The sequence below is a fragment of the Leptonotus elevatus genome, chromosome 10, assembly GCF_054856555.1.
Source record: "Leptonotus elevatus isolate MCC_2025b chromosome 10, RoL_Lele_1.0, whole genome shotgun sequence".
Classification (NCBI taxonomy): domain Eukaryota; kingdom Metazoa; phylum Chordata; class Actinopteri; order Syngnathiformes; family Syngnathidae; genus Leptonotus; species Leptonotus elevatus.
Window position 1 is genome coordinate 18,492,745 of NC_141248.1, and position 15,193 is coordinate 18,507,937.

Here is a 15,193-nt window from a genome sequence, read left to right on the forward strand (position 1 = left end):
CTCTTCTTGTCTTATTTTAGTGAACTGTCATTTGCATCTGTGGCATTTGCATTTCTATGGCCCCCAACAGACTCATTCGTGCATGTACCGTCCACGTTGACGGCACTTTTACAAGTAGCCACGTTCTTAACAATAATATGGGAATATTGTTAAAACACTTCAAGGACACCAATATAATTATATATATAAAAAAAAAAAAACTGTCAGGGATGATTTGTTTTTGTCGTGGCAAAAATTCTCTAATGATTACAAATGAAATATAGCTCAAATGTGCATGAATGTGAGAGGCAGGTTTTGTAAGAACCGGGATTATTATTTTGAAGGCTATCCAGCCCCGTATGACACGAATTTGAGACTTTCTAGCCATATTGCAATTGTTGCGCTGGCGACCATCCGGTCTGTCCACGCCATCCTCTTGACCACAATAGACAAAGTGATAAATAATAGCCCAAGTGATTAGAAAACAAAGTAAGCACTTGATGATGGGGGGGGGGCATACTCCATCATTGTTGACGTGCTAATATCTTAATGGTGGGGGTTGGCTGCGGAGAGACAGAGGCAGCGCTGTTGGCGCTCATCCGAGACGAAGATAGATATATAAAAAAGGAGACGCTGGCTCAACGCGGCAGATTTATGATACACATTTTAAATGGCGTCTCCTGGAAAATGAGAAGACAAAGTATTGATTATTTTCACACCAGTTTGTAGGAATCCAAGCGTAGTGAAATTGTGCCACTTTTACCAGAGGCACAACTGGCAGAAAAGAAGTGGGGCAAGGCAGGCTACGTGGGTGCAAATCCATAAAATATGTAGCAAGTCAAAATCTTTAAGCTCGGGACCAGTGAGATTGGGGTTAAGGGGAGAGGGAGCGGTGGGGAGGGGTACGAGCGAATACCGCACTCCGTCAAGCATCATGGCTTGACCCACATTCTCACTTCACAACACTCCGCTAGTTTTGTTCTTCCATTTTGTGGGAAGTTCACCTTGATTGGCTTTAGTGTTAGTTTCATCAACTATAACTAAACAAAAAATGATTTTGTCAACACACATTTTCACCAAACTAAAACTAGACTAGACTAGACTAAAACCCTCATTAATAAACAATAACTGGGACTAAATTAGTATGCAGCATTTTCGTGGACTAACGAAGACGAGACGAAAATGATATGATTGTATAAAATCTTGTCTCTGCTAATCTGTCACTGTGACACTGTCATGTGACACATGGTGACACACCCCTTTTTCAAATCTGCAGCTCGTGAGTGCAACATGCCCAAACACATGGGACAGAAAGGAGGTGGATTCGCGATGAGCGGTTAAAAAAAAAAGAAGTTAATTATAATGTAACATTAATCGAACATGCTATAACGTTCCAATAATAATGTTAATCCGCATCTAATTAAGGATGGCTAATTTACTAGCTCATAGCATGCAACCATAGTAACTACTTGTTGCTATACTGTAATTGTGTGTCAAGTTGTTTTTCATCACAAAGAGAGAGAGAGAAAGAAAATTGCATGTGAAAATAGTTTTAGATCTGAAATGTTCAACGTTCACTGCTGGCACAAAATATACTGGGGTAAAATTATTGGCTTGACTAAAACTGGACAAATAACATTATGTTTTCTTGGACTAAAATGCTAGATTTATAGTCGGCTAAAAATGGACTAAATAAAAACGGGATGAGGTTGACTATGTTAAAAACTAACAAGCGTGATTGAAGCTGGAGACTCATTTTAAAAACGGCTGATAAAATGAACACTAATTGACTTCACGTTAAACGACCAACGGCTCGCCTCGTGAAAACGCCAGAGCCTTTAGGATATCGATTGGGTTCGGGCTAGTGGCTAGCATTTCTGCCTTAGTCAAAGAGGTTCTGGGTTCAAGTGTTGCGTGTTCTCCCTGAGCTTTCCTCCGACATCCGCTCTGTAATTGACAGCTGTGGAGGTGGACCGACATGCGTCTTCTCGCCCAAAGTTTGCTGGAACAAGCCTCTCGCTTACGTGGGAGCTTGCGATAAACTGCCGATCGGTCCAGGGTGGACCCGATACGTCTTTCCCCAAAAGTCTGGAGATGTCGGATCCAGCTCACCTACGTGACCCTGCACCTGAGGGTAGACCCCGCTTCCCTCTGCAAACGATCGAGCGCCTTGCAATGAGATCGGCAGGAAAACGTTCAGACAAACAATAAGCAACCGAGACATATTAGAAATGTTCCATATCAAGGTGGACTCTCATGATGCTGTTGTTCCGACTTAATGTTTGCACGGAGACACGCACACATTAGGAAACATCATTTGCTGTGTTTAGAAAACTGCCGTTGCACAGTCGAGTCATGACTGCGTGTTAAATATGAATCATCATTTGGATAAAGTATATCATATGAAATCCTCCCAAAATAGCTGAATCCGCCCCCCCCCCCCCCCCCCTTTGGGACATATGCACATCCACTTTGCAGTGGAGTCACGGCTCTGTATGAAATTAAAAAAACGTTTTTTTAAAGATAAGAAAATAAAGTAAATCCTCCCTAATAGACACTGAATTATTATAGCTGTGTCTCTCTCTGTGAGGAAGGTTTTTACACATCCATTTGCCAGTGAAGTCATACACAAACATTTACATACGGGTTTGTAATCTTATGAGCACAGCTGTATTATATTTATGTTATTTAATATTGTCCTCAAAAATACTATTTAGCAGCTTTTTAATGAAGACAACAAACAAATGGCCATCTACGAATGCTGTCCTGAGGTGGAAGTTCCAAGATCCACATTCACTCAATCACTGACGCCAGAAGAAGCCGCGTTTTACGAATGAATACGGAAGAAGCACGTCAACGCGTTGAACTTTTGCCAAACAAGTAAATAGAGCGCTAAACTGTCAGATTGGCTCCTAAGAAAAGGGAGAATTACAAAAGTTATCACAAGAAATTTGGAGGGAATTATACTTCGAAATGACAGGTGACATCCCACTTTGTTTGTTTGTGTTTTACAGAAAAAGAGACGTTTCAATGGATTGCTATGTCAAAATCAACCAATAAAAAAAAAAGAATAGAAACAGATGTAACCCCCCCTGAATAAGAATTTCCCCCATGTTATTATGGAGGAAGATTATTTTTTCAATGGAGGAGCTGCAGTCCTCACCCTTTTCCCCTCCTGAGTTAAAGTTATCATGTTTTTTTTAAATTATTATTATTTTATTTATAATACAAGTTCACTTATTTCTACAATACTGTATATTATATATATTTTTAACCACACACTGGAAGACAACATAGTTTGGGGGCTGGAACGGATTAACTGCATTTCCATTCATTTCAAGTGGACACATTAACTCGAATTATGAATGTTTCAGGACATGGGCACATAGAATCAGTTAAATTCATAATTTGAGACTACTTTCGCCACTACTTTAGCCAGGGTTAGGGGTGTTACAGAACGAGGGCAAAAAAATATGCAAACAGGTGACTTTTTCAGCTAATGGAAACGGAATAAGCATCTGTGAGCAGCCCTAACTGCAAGTATTCGTTTTTCTGCTCAACTGGTGGTGGGGGGTGGAAGCTCCTCGGTGCACCCCTGCCTCGCACTGCGCCTGCATCCTCCTCCTCTTAGCCCCGCCCTCCTGAAGAACAACTACACGCGCGCGCGCGCGCACACGTACACACTCATTGACTTTTCAAACACACGCACACGCTCACGCGCGGCATAGCTAAGCAGCTCGGCGAATCTCCACTATAACGGAACAAGTTTAACCCACCGGGATAACCACCGAGCTCTCGCCGCTGCTTTCCCCCGCATTGGAGCGCCTGTCCCCGGGCAGAGGTGAGTGGCGACGAGCCGGACGTGTTGCCGAAGTCCCCGAGAAGGGATTTCCTTTTCGGGGAGGAAAGAAGAGACATGTCTCACTTACTCGGGACTCTTTCCTTCTCCCAATTCGTCTTCTTTTCGGAGCAGTTTTAGCTAGTTAGCTCACTTTTACCGGCTTCCAGAGGGCCACCGAGCGCTTGGATGAACGTGGCCGGCGCCTCCGCTGCGGTAAGGCGGAGGGCTGTGTGGAGATTAGCGGGGCAGGCTTGGACATCTTTCCCCGGTGGAGATGTTGCAGTTATACCGCTGTTACGGTACATTTGGTGCTCCAGACTTTGGCCGCTCCCGGGACACTTACAGCTACAACTGCATCCTTAGCACTTAAAAAAAAAAAAACTTAAAAAAAATATGCTTCACTTTTTTTTGGGGGGGGGGGGGGGGGGGGCTTCGTTAATTTCTCAATTTTTAGCCTTCATATCCTACTACGGGTGCTCCAGTTTCCTCCGCCATTCTACAAACAACCACGTAAGTTTCATTGAAGACTCTGAAAATTGTCCATAAGTGCAAAACGTAGTGCGAATGGGTTTTCTGCCTACTGTGCTCGGTGATTGACTGGCGACCAGTCCAGGGTGAACCAGCTTCTCTCGCCACAAGTCAGCTGCTATTGAAGACTTCATTTCCATCGGTTTCTGCTTTTGAGTGTGAATGGTTGTCTATCTGGTCCACGTGACCGCCTGGCGACCAGTCCAGCCAAACATCTGCGGCAATTGAAGACTGAACTGTCATTGAGTGTCAATAGTTGTAGTAGGTCAATATGTTCACTGTAATTGATCGGAGATCAGTTCAGGATGGACCCGAATTCTCTTGCTCAGTCAGCTGGCACTGAAGACTAACTGTCAATAGGCGTTTAATGCTTGTTCATCTATACGTGCCTTGGAATTGCCAACTGGGGTGTGCTGCAGCTCATCCGTGACCCTAATGAGGTCAAGCGCTATAGGAAACGGATGTGAGGTGAATATGTATACATCTTAATTTATTTCTTGTTAATTTCAGGCAATTTCTCAAATTGTTCCCTTTTGGGTTTTGCACAATGCAAAGGGTTGGCAAAGACTTATTAAGCGTATGATGAGGAACTTCTATAGACAGTCTTTGGAAAACTTCATATAACTAATCTAACCAACCCAATAAATTATATGATCACTTGAAAAATAATAATAGAAAAAATATATATATTTGTAGCCACTTATACCTAACCTAAAATTCACCACTTCAAGAAAACAGTATATGACTTAAAAAAAATAATTATACAGAATTTGGGAAGGTTCTGGTCTTTTAAAGTATTTTTAAGTGTTTAGTTAATCTGTATGAATTTCACTTTTTGAACTAAATCAACTTTTCTGTGGTATTCTAATCAATTCAGATGCACCTGTTATTATTCTTAAATCTCATGTACCGTATACTAGTTATAGTACACGCTTATTGTGGTGTATTTATAGCATTAGTAAGTTAAATATGTTTTTCTTTTTCCTACAACAGTTCCTCTGAAGGTTCACTTGTTTTAGAATTGCATGGCGAGCAGGATTTTGTGGGTCTGATTTGGCCCGCAAGCCTAATTGTTACCCACTCCTTTTTTTTATTTTTATTACTAGCTCTGGCTTTGACTCATCGATCCGTGTGACTGGGTGGACTTGTTAACATGACAATTGGAATTGTTATTGATAAAGTACCGTACATGCTGGCCATTTTAACACCAAATCACAGCCGTTTCGAGTTAGCCTCGTTTTGCTTCTGTTGGTCTCGCTTTCATGTACTGTTGTACACGTGCACACAATACACACGCACGCTAATGGAAACATCTTTTGCCTGTGTTTGTCTCACTTTGTGACGGCGGGTGCTGCTGAGGCGACGGCGGCCTTTAAATGTTTGATGTGCCGAGCGGGTCCCGAGCTCTTTCTGCTGCTGTTCCTCGCCAGCTGCTGTTACATGGACGCTCTTGTCAACATGCATGTGTGTGTGTGCATACAGACCTGCTTGCCAGAACTCCGGTTTTAACTCGGCATATCTGAATCATGATGAAGCTAACCATTTGTGTTTTCCTTCTTAAAAGCACAACTGGACACAGAGAAACTTTTAGGCAACATACAAACCTACATACGAATGTTTCTTTTTGGACTTCACCGGAGTGTTAAACTGCAGTGCGAAATAAAGTGGGGTACACAAAAAATATTTTTAATATCCGAAATTGCAAGTCTGCCGTAGTACCAAGAATGACCTGCGAGAGGCAGCAGAGTGCCACAGGGCAAGAAGAAAGCGTAGTCGTCGTAGAAGAATAAACAGAACTGTTAGCTTATCTGGCAACTCCATTGCAATGGCACAATTTTCTCCTTGCCATTTTTATTGTGACGAAAGTCTTGCGAGACACATTAAACAATCATACAACAAAAACCAGTTGCTCTATTTGTGTCCGGAAACAGCGCCAGCTTCGGGTTGCTTCCTAAAATGGCTGTTGATCCATTTTGCTTCCCCAATCCCGGCTGAACTTGGTGTTGAAAACATATCAGATTTGCGACGGCAAACATTGAACATCTGCTCTGAAAAAAAATTAAATTAACATATCCCACGCTTCAGATTAATCCTTTTCAGACATCTGCTAATTTTAAGAGGGGAAAATACTCAAAGTCGGGCCAATGATCAGTATATGTGTACTGCACTTCAAGTGCAGATAACTTTTTGGGGTACAGATCTGTCGATAAACTTGGTGTCTGTTCACCCCCGAAAAATTGTAAACAAACCCAAATCTGTCATAGCCAACCACATGACGTTGTTTTCTTTTCATATTAGTTACGAGAAGATTACGGAGTAGCGAGTGGTAGGCGGCAAATAACTTTTGATCTTATGTTTACAATGCCGGCGAAGATACGAGATAGCTTGTATGTCCATTGTTTTGTCCTCAACGGCTCAGTTTATTCTCATGCTTGCCTCACGTGTACTGATCAGCAGGACTTCAAATTGTGTATGGTTGCACTCGTGTTTATGGAAGAATGCAGTAATTATTGGTGCCAAATTTTATAACGAGTTCCATCAGCTCTGGCATTGAGAGAGAGAGAGAGACCATCTGCGAGTGAAACAATGACAAAGGTTGAGGTTCACCAGTGATGGCTTGATTATGTGATCATTGTTTTTTTTGTGTTTTGTTTTGTACCCCAAACATTTTTTGTACACTTTTATGCTTAACTTAAACTAGTGACATTGCGCATATATCGAGTCGTATTTCTTAATCAATAATGTTTCATATGCTTGTTATGAAAGATGGCTGTTTTAATCAAATGCATTCAGACCCAATGCATTCTTTAGTTACGTATATAGATATTGTGATGTACCGTTGATGGATTCCTTCCAAGAACTTTTTCCTGTGGGCACCCCTAGTTTCCAGTCATTACATTACAGCAGTTGCAATTACGAACTGGGATTATTATTATTTTTTTACAACATCAAACTTTTTTTTGCTTAGTCATTGTCGTATGAAGGCTGTCTTAATTAATGTTTGGCATCTCTCTTTGGAAGTATAGCAGGTCCAAAATGGCTCCCAAGAAACCATTTTTATGTGAAGAGGAGTCCCGAGATGATGCCTACTGCCACGTATTTCTTTTCGCAAGCTGGCTTTAAGTTTTGCTTTCTTCAACCAGACAGAAAGGAAGTTCAGTTCTCCATTCTGGCCATCGGTGTCATTAACCATCATGAGCAACATATTGATGATCGGCAACTTCATGTTATTGGTTTGAGTCCAGGATCAGTCCATGCTGAGCAAGGGGCATTCTCTTTGCTTTCCTAGAAATGCTGAAGAAAATATTATTATAATTTTTTTTTTTTTAGAGCTTATACAAGCAACATTTCATCTTTCATTTGAAAAGGTTAAAGCGTGTGGCTGCGCATCAGCAAAATGAGATTCGTCTGAGCTCTCTTCACCGCTTGGTTGCCTCCAGAAGTACTTTTCCACCCTAACTCACGTTTAATTATTCTGCCGTTCTCCGATTGGGCTGTGTGCCATTAAATATTGATAGCCACGCAGGCAAAATCGAAGCAAAACATTGGCTTTGACTTGAACCTCTGGTGTCAAATGTGGTCATTCCTCATAGGAAGTCCCATCCTCACTTTTGCAAAGCTGCTCCTTGACCTCCTGCCGGTTAAGACGTCTTCGCTGAGCTGTGCCCGACACCGCTTCGCTTGCTTACTGTGGAAAAAGCGATTACACTAGATCAGTGTTCTGATCGCCGGGCTGTCTACTAATCTGCAGTCTTGATAGAGCGATGGGCGAATCTTGGGGACTGCTACGAAAGGTGACACGGTGGTCCTCGAGCCCGTCCACCCCATCCTCTTGGCTATTTGTGGACACGGTTTCCGAAAGCTCTGCACTTGTTCCGCTCATGTTGTTTTAAACGTGTGTAGGTTGTACTCCTTCTTGTGGGATCAAGGAATAAATTGATGTGACGTTTGGATTTGCGGCCAGATAAAAGTAATAAGTCGGCTTTAAAATAATAGAGTGAGGTCGAATCTGAGGTATTTGGCGCCATAAGGTGATCAGCGGCCCCCCCGGTGGTTGAGGCAGTGACCACTTGCTGGGTGAATAAAAACCATTAGCATTAGCTTCAACAATCTGCTGTCCTAAAAGATGGACGCTCGTGTGCAGTACATTTGTTGTATTTTCCAATTCAATTACACAGGAACTGCATAGAAGGAGCTCAGCCAATCACAGGCTGGGAGGCTCTGTTGAACAGGAAGTGATTTCAGGGTTTGTTCAGGAAGGTGTTTGACAGAGGGAGGCTGGGTTGGTGGGGGGGTTGTCAGGGTTTTTTCCTCACATTGTTGTGGAAAGCTCAGTCGAGTCACGCGGAATTCTCTCCTGATGGCCATGGCAACACAGTCGTTGAACTTTGAAGACAAAAGTGTTGCCCAGGTAGTCACTAGCACCTTTTTAAACCGATTTATCAGACTTATTTTTTTTTTTTTTGAATATATATTACTTTTCTGTATAAAACACCAAAAGCACGGAATCAAGCTCGCAATCCGCCTTTTGGGATAATAACAGCTGCTTCAACAACTGTGTGAATGTCGGCATGTCAGGAAACGTTTTTCACGCAACATTCGGGATGGGCATAATCGTTAAGAATTGATTGATCGTGAGAAATTGATTGTTCATTGCATCTTGATATAGCGTGGGTGAAATTTAACCAGACATTAGAAATTGCTCACAGTAGTTTTTTTTTAAAAGCATCACTGAAGTCATTATGAAAACATTTTTTTTTCCAAACAGAAAATACTAATAAGTTGAAAATGAAGATTTACTGTCATTTTCCCATGTAATGATGAACATGTAATGTTTATTTCAATACATGTATTATGGGAATATTTACCTTTCAACCACTTTATAGTGCACTACATGTTTCAAACAAGCAGATTGAACTCGTGTACTGTCAAATGAAGGGAAACATCATGTCAGTTGCGGGAAGTTGAGCTTTATCCATGCAGACCTCCACGATGCTTTAACTCCTCAGGGCAATTCTATTTTTTCCCTTTTTTTTTTTCTTCTTCTGTTTTTTTTAATGAGGGGTAAGTTTTTCTTGTTCCATTTTAATTGTTGCTGTTATTCCTCTGTGTTATGTGTAGTTCCGTTCTGCTAAGCACATGGTTTGCCCATGGCTGCAATTAGCTACGTTTGCGCAATATAATTTGTTGTGTGTGCACTTCATTTTATTTATCCTTTCATCTGTGTTTCCGCTTTCATTGATGATGGTTGTGCAGTATGAATGAGTATTTGTGTACAAAGTATGTTGCCTACTCGCAGGGGGGGGGGAATGAAGCCGTTATCTAATGAAGATTTGTACGCTCTCAGTGAGTGAATAGGAAATTAGATTTAAGGTCAGAGGCATGTTGAAAGTGAAGGAAGCTTGTTGGAGATATTTTTCATGAACTTTCTCTGTCGTGTTGACTCATTTTTAATGTCTGGTTGGCCTCTGTAACCATTGGCTTAAATGGGTCACGTGGTTCGTGTGCCTGGCGGTGGCTGGTCTGGGATAAGCTGCACTCAAGGCGTGCGTGTGCGCGCGTGTGCCTCAGTGTTTTGTGGTTTGTTCTGTTGTTAAGTTGGAGCATTTTACTGCATGTTTTTCCTCATAAACACACACACACACTCGCTTTGAAGTTTGAACCATTCTATTTGACCTAACATCATTCGGAGGGTTTAAAAACGAGATGACTTAAAACTTGTTATCATATTGATCAAACATGTCTGAATGCCTCTTTGGAGGAGGTCTAGCTAACACACTATTCACATATTTGGTTGTAACGGCAACTGGCGGAAAGGTTTGAACGACACCACCGAAATGCCACTCAACAGTGCAGTACTGCACTTGTGTGATTGATCACACGCTGACATCTTGGAGCCCCTTCTTTCTTTTGTCATTGTAACGAGACCGCCGGACGACAGACCGTGTAAGTGGCGTTTACCGATCTTTCGAATATGAAAGGAATGCGTGTCCGCTCAGTCAGATCGCAGTCTTGATTCATCTTCAAGCGAGACGGTCCGCTTGAGATTCATTAACTTTGCCTTGTATTTCCTCAACCCCCCCCCCCCCCACATTGATTACTTTTTGCCCAAAGACAGAAAACAGTCGATGTACTGAAAGCCTTTGCACACCAGTAATGGAAATACATCCTTTGTAGTTGACACTGATGCAAGTTTACTAAGTCAACAATATTTTTTTTAAATTACATTAAAAAATAAATTACATTGTAAGAGGTCAACAACTATAAGAGGATGATATGTCATGATGATAGGAGCCGAGAGCTCTTCCGCAAAGAGCAAAAACACTCCAACCAAAACAAATTTAAAATTGTGTTAACCGTTTAAAACACACCACAAGAAGATATGACCCCAAAAATAAATGGCTTACCGATTATTTGATGAAGGAAAAAATGCACCCGAGGTCCGCATGTAAATCTCTCTTAACTTCCACGAACGAATTATAGACAATTGTGGAGGGCGTAAAAGTCACATCTCATTGAGTGTAAAAAAGAAGTTAATCACCGTGTCTGTAGTAGTTATCTGTTGACTCAACTATGGATGACGATGATTTAACTAAATGTTTCTGATTATCGATTGTGACATTTAAATATTATTTGTAATGTTCTGAACTCCTGCTTTCATGCCGGCATTGTATTCAGTGACGTCTCAGACAGTTGACAGAATCCGGACTGGGGATGTTTCTCCTGTGGATTTAGAATTTGAATTCCATGTATTCCATTTATTAATAGATGGAATTTTAAGAATGGTTGGTGCAATGCTTACTTGCTGTCCTTGTATGTAAGTTTGTTGTAAATGGTTGTCTGTTAAGTGTAACAGAGCCCTCATTAAAATGCTGCTATCGACAACAAATGAAGTCGGTGGCGGTTTGGAGGTTGCGGGACAACTGGCCCCCCGAGTGCATCGGGGCGGATTGTTGCCAGCATGACTGACGAAGCATCTGCTATTACAGAAAGGTCCACTATTCGAAGAAAACTGGTTTTGTGTGGCTTATACAGTACTTTGTAGTTCACTGTTTGTGCTGAGTACTCTATTGTAATTATGTTGCCCTGGATAAAACCTCCAGAGAGAATTTGCCTATGCAGAGCACAAGCTGTCCTGTAAATGAGGGGGGGTAGGGGGGGTGGACTATTTTGATGTAACGCCCTCTCGTCCCTTTTGAGTTTTTATAGCGTCGTAAGATAAGAAATCACATCATGGCCAGCAGCAACAGCCCCCCCCCCCGTACACCCCCCCCCCGCCCCCCACCTCCGCCTTTGCACGCTGTTTAAACGGGCCAGTGTGGCAGCCTCAGTGCACACTCGTCTCGCCCGGGCATCAGATTAGAAGTGACACTTACTGCAGGCTGGCCGAGTCTCAGTCTTGTTTACCCTGGTCGGGACATCATTAGGCAGCCAAATGACTCTACAGTGAGAGAAAAGGATCCAGGCAGGGACAGAGGAGAAAGTGAAAGAAAGGTTTTTTAGAAAGCGTTCAAGGGAACTCCCCAAATATCGTGCAGTGAAATGCAGCAGGAAGCAACCTGGACGCCAGGGCGTTTTTTTCCCCCTCTTCATAAATATAAACACACATGCAGATTTTAGCAGCACGTGTCGGCCGTGTGGAGCAGATGGAGGAATAACCCCCGCCCAGGTCATGACAGAGGGCTCTCTAAACATGAAAAAGCTGCAGGCCCGGTCACAGGCTTTTTGCTCACTCGGAAAATGGAGTCCTGCAGAAAAAAAAAAAAGAGCCAGGCAATGCTTATACTTTTGAAGACTGAGTTTGGAGAAAAAAAGATCAGTCGGAGGTATTCTCAGGGAAGCCTGTAAAGCTCTGGATCTGGCTGTGAACCTGCGCTGCGACCTCAAACCTGCACATAGCTGATGAAACGATCAGAAATGAAGACGGCAAACCAATTAAGAATGCAGAAGCCAACGGTGACGGCCGCCCTTGTTTGGATGGCCGCCTAATTGTGAGCCCAGTGAAGGACTGCACTGAAGTTACTTGGGTCCTCTGTGTCTCATTAGCGTAGACTACGTCAAAGCAAACTTCCTTTTTGATATTGGATCATAGTTGATGATAATACAGTCGGCGGTCTTATCGGTGTTTCTCTTAACTTTTTCAAATGAAAGACTACTTTACGGGGGACTTTCTATATCAAATGGATTTTCTGCCCACGCTCAACCGAAAGATCACCGTGGTACTTTGAAGTCTTGCGTAGTTTTCTTGCGTCCAATCATGGCGCCTGTAAGGGGCTGCTGGGGGCTTAAGAAGACCAACATGATGTCAGCTAAACCCTCAACATCAATGCTACGGCACAACTCTTGCGGGCAATCCTGGCATTGAAAAGCAATTCAGAACACTCAAAGAGAGATTCTCCCATAGCTGCAAAAAATAATGAATTGATTGTTAATTTCCCCCAAGGTGGCTGCAAAAAAATGATGTCGTTATAATCCGGGACGTTAGAGCTACACTATATGACTTCATCTGTTACAGTAGCTTTGAAAAACTGTGATAGAATTGCTTTTCCCTAAGAAGCTAATGTGGAAATAAAATATTGATAAGTCAAGACTCAGGCAGCGGTGCTACCGACACATCATGAAAATAAAAAGAATAATGATCATTAAGTCCACAGATGTAATAATAATACACGAGTCAATGTGACCTTCTGCTCAAGAGTGGCATAGTAAAAAGTGTGCGCTTCCAGAGTTTATGTGCACAAAAAAACAAACAAGAAGCGTACAAAGTGTCCAGTTAGAGTGACTTTAAATGCTTCACTTTGCTCACTGCTTCGTCGTCAGGGGCGATGGATGACCTGCTGTTGACACGATGGTGGCCTCATACAGAAGCAGAAAATATGTACATCTCTGACATTTGTCGGAATTTGTTGTTAAAACTTGACACGGTTGCCCTTTTTTTTTTTTTATGGTGGACGTATTTTTTTTCCATCTTATATATTCACCTTGCCACAGCACAGTGGCCAATCGGTTGTCATGTCGGCCTCACAGTACTAAGGTTTGAGGTTCGAAACTCAGCGCCGTATATTTTGTGAGGAGTTTGTTCGTCTGGCTTCCTCCCACATTCCAAAAACAAACACTTTAAATTGTCCATACGGGTGAATGGCTGTTTGTCTTGCAGTAACCATTATGAATGCTCTGCGTGCTCTCTGGTGGGTTTTCGAGTACGCGAAAGCCCTCAAAATGATGTAAAACTTGCCGATGGTTCCCATCACTCAGTTACACGTCGGTGTACCCGACGGTTGCGAGATGACAGGGAGGATGACGTACGAGAATGGAGACGACCCAAAGCTCTTTAAGTCAAGGCTTTACCCGAGGAGCTACGGTCTCCCGCCACGCTGCCAGCGAGCCCAGTGCCAACTAGGACAAGTCACCCAGACAGAATCAAAATGTCCTCGGAGAGGACGCCCCGGGGGGGGGAGAGAGGAGGGAGGCAAGAGAAGAGATTGTTCAAGTGGCGCATCGCTGCAGCAGCTCTCCAAACACATTTAAGCCTCTTCATCATTGCAGCGTTTAGAAGAAGCGTGTCTACAAGCCGGGGCGGGGAGGATCGTTATTGGCGTTATATAATTCTTTATTCTTGGTACATTACAGGCAATTTTCACTGCCGTACAAGTGAAGTTCATTATCCATCATCCATTTTCTAGGCAGCGGTCTGTCACAGTGGACATTTGGCGAGAGAAGCGTGATAGGCGCCAGAATGGTCGCCAGTATTTCTCAGGGGGGTACATACCAGGCACGGACCGGTCGCTGGTTTTAAAAAGTTCCAACATTGTTAAAACTTGAGTTTTGTTGTTGTTGCAGGCAAAGTGACAGTGGCCTGTTCATGTCTGTGTTCAATCACGTTTTCGGGCTAGTGGCTGAGGCCAGACAGGTCAGGGTTCAGATTGTGCTGCTCCAGTCAAAAGTGACAAACTTCCTGTTTTAATGGCTGCGTGCTCTGGCCTTTTGTTCAGCGCTCCTTTAGCTCTCCTCGTGGCACAAAATAATTCCCATTGCATCACAGTGAGGCACTTATGGGGTGATAGACTGACACCCTGCAATTGTTAAGTGTTTTGGGTAATTCACTAGCATGGATCGACTGCCCTTTTAACAGAAAGAGTTGTGCATTATCATGTCCTCTGCTAACATCTAATCCTTAGTTCCCCCCCCCCCCCATTTGTTTAAATAAGGAAGAAATGAAAAATGCCCACAGATTTGATATGGCCCTGGCTGGTTTGCTAACCTATAATACAGCATTTGTGGGATTTAGGCGTGCCTGGTTGAACTATAACTTTGGCCTTCACAAAATAGACATTCTTGTAGCATGCTGCTAACCTGCACGGACCTAAGTTGTTCATTTGGGATCATTTCGCGTCTCAGATATTATTGTGCCGAAGCCTATCAAGGTGGAACGCTAACATGATAACTGGTGCTGCTATGCTAGAGAAAGAAAGCAACTGGATAACAATCTTACATCATGGCACGGACGTATACAATGAAGTGGACTCCCTCTTGCGGCCGAAGCCAGAGGGCAGCCATATTGCGTTGCCACCGTTGCTGACAATTTCTGTTCGGTTTTCACTGAAAACACAACTATCAGTGTGTGTTTTACTCCGCGTATGGAGTAAGTGAGCCTCTCAAAAAACAAAGTTGACCGTTTGAATCGACCAGTCAGAGTATATTATCTCATTATTGTGAATCATGACTTGTAGACGTTGGGTTTACACTTCATAGCCATTTTTTTCCTTCCTGATGGGCTTTGCTTTTATTTCATTGATTATGGTTGTGACAAATGATAACATTTTTCGAGTAGCACTTATTAGAGAA

The 15,193-nt window shown here is 42.7% G+C and overlaps 1 protein-coding gene across 2 annotated transcripts in view; it reads left to right on the forward strand.

Annotated features, from left to right (window-relative positions):
- Nucleotides 1–3,672: 3,672 nt before the first annotated feature.
- Nucleotides 3,673–15,193, forward strand: part of ppp1r16b (protein phosphatase 1, regulatory subunit 16B) — a 49,624-nt gene continuing 38,103 nt past the window's right edge. Inside the window, exon 1 of one of the 2 annotated variants that reach the window (XM_086088047.1) lies at nt 3,673–3,820. The gene's annotated coding sequence lies outside the window, so the exon portion shown is untranslated. Of the gene's footprint in view, nt 3,821–4,243; nt 4,331–15,193 lie in introns of those variants that run through there. The other variant, XM_086088048.1, reaches the window with a different exon arrangement.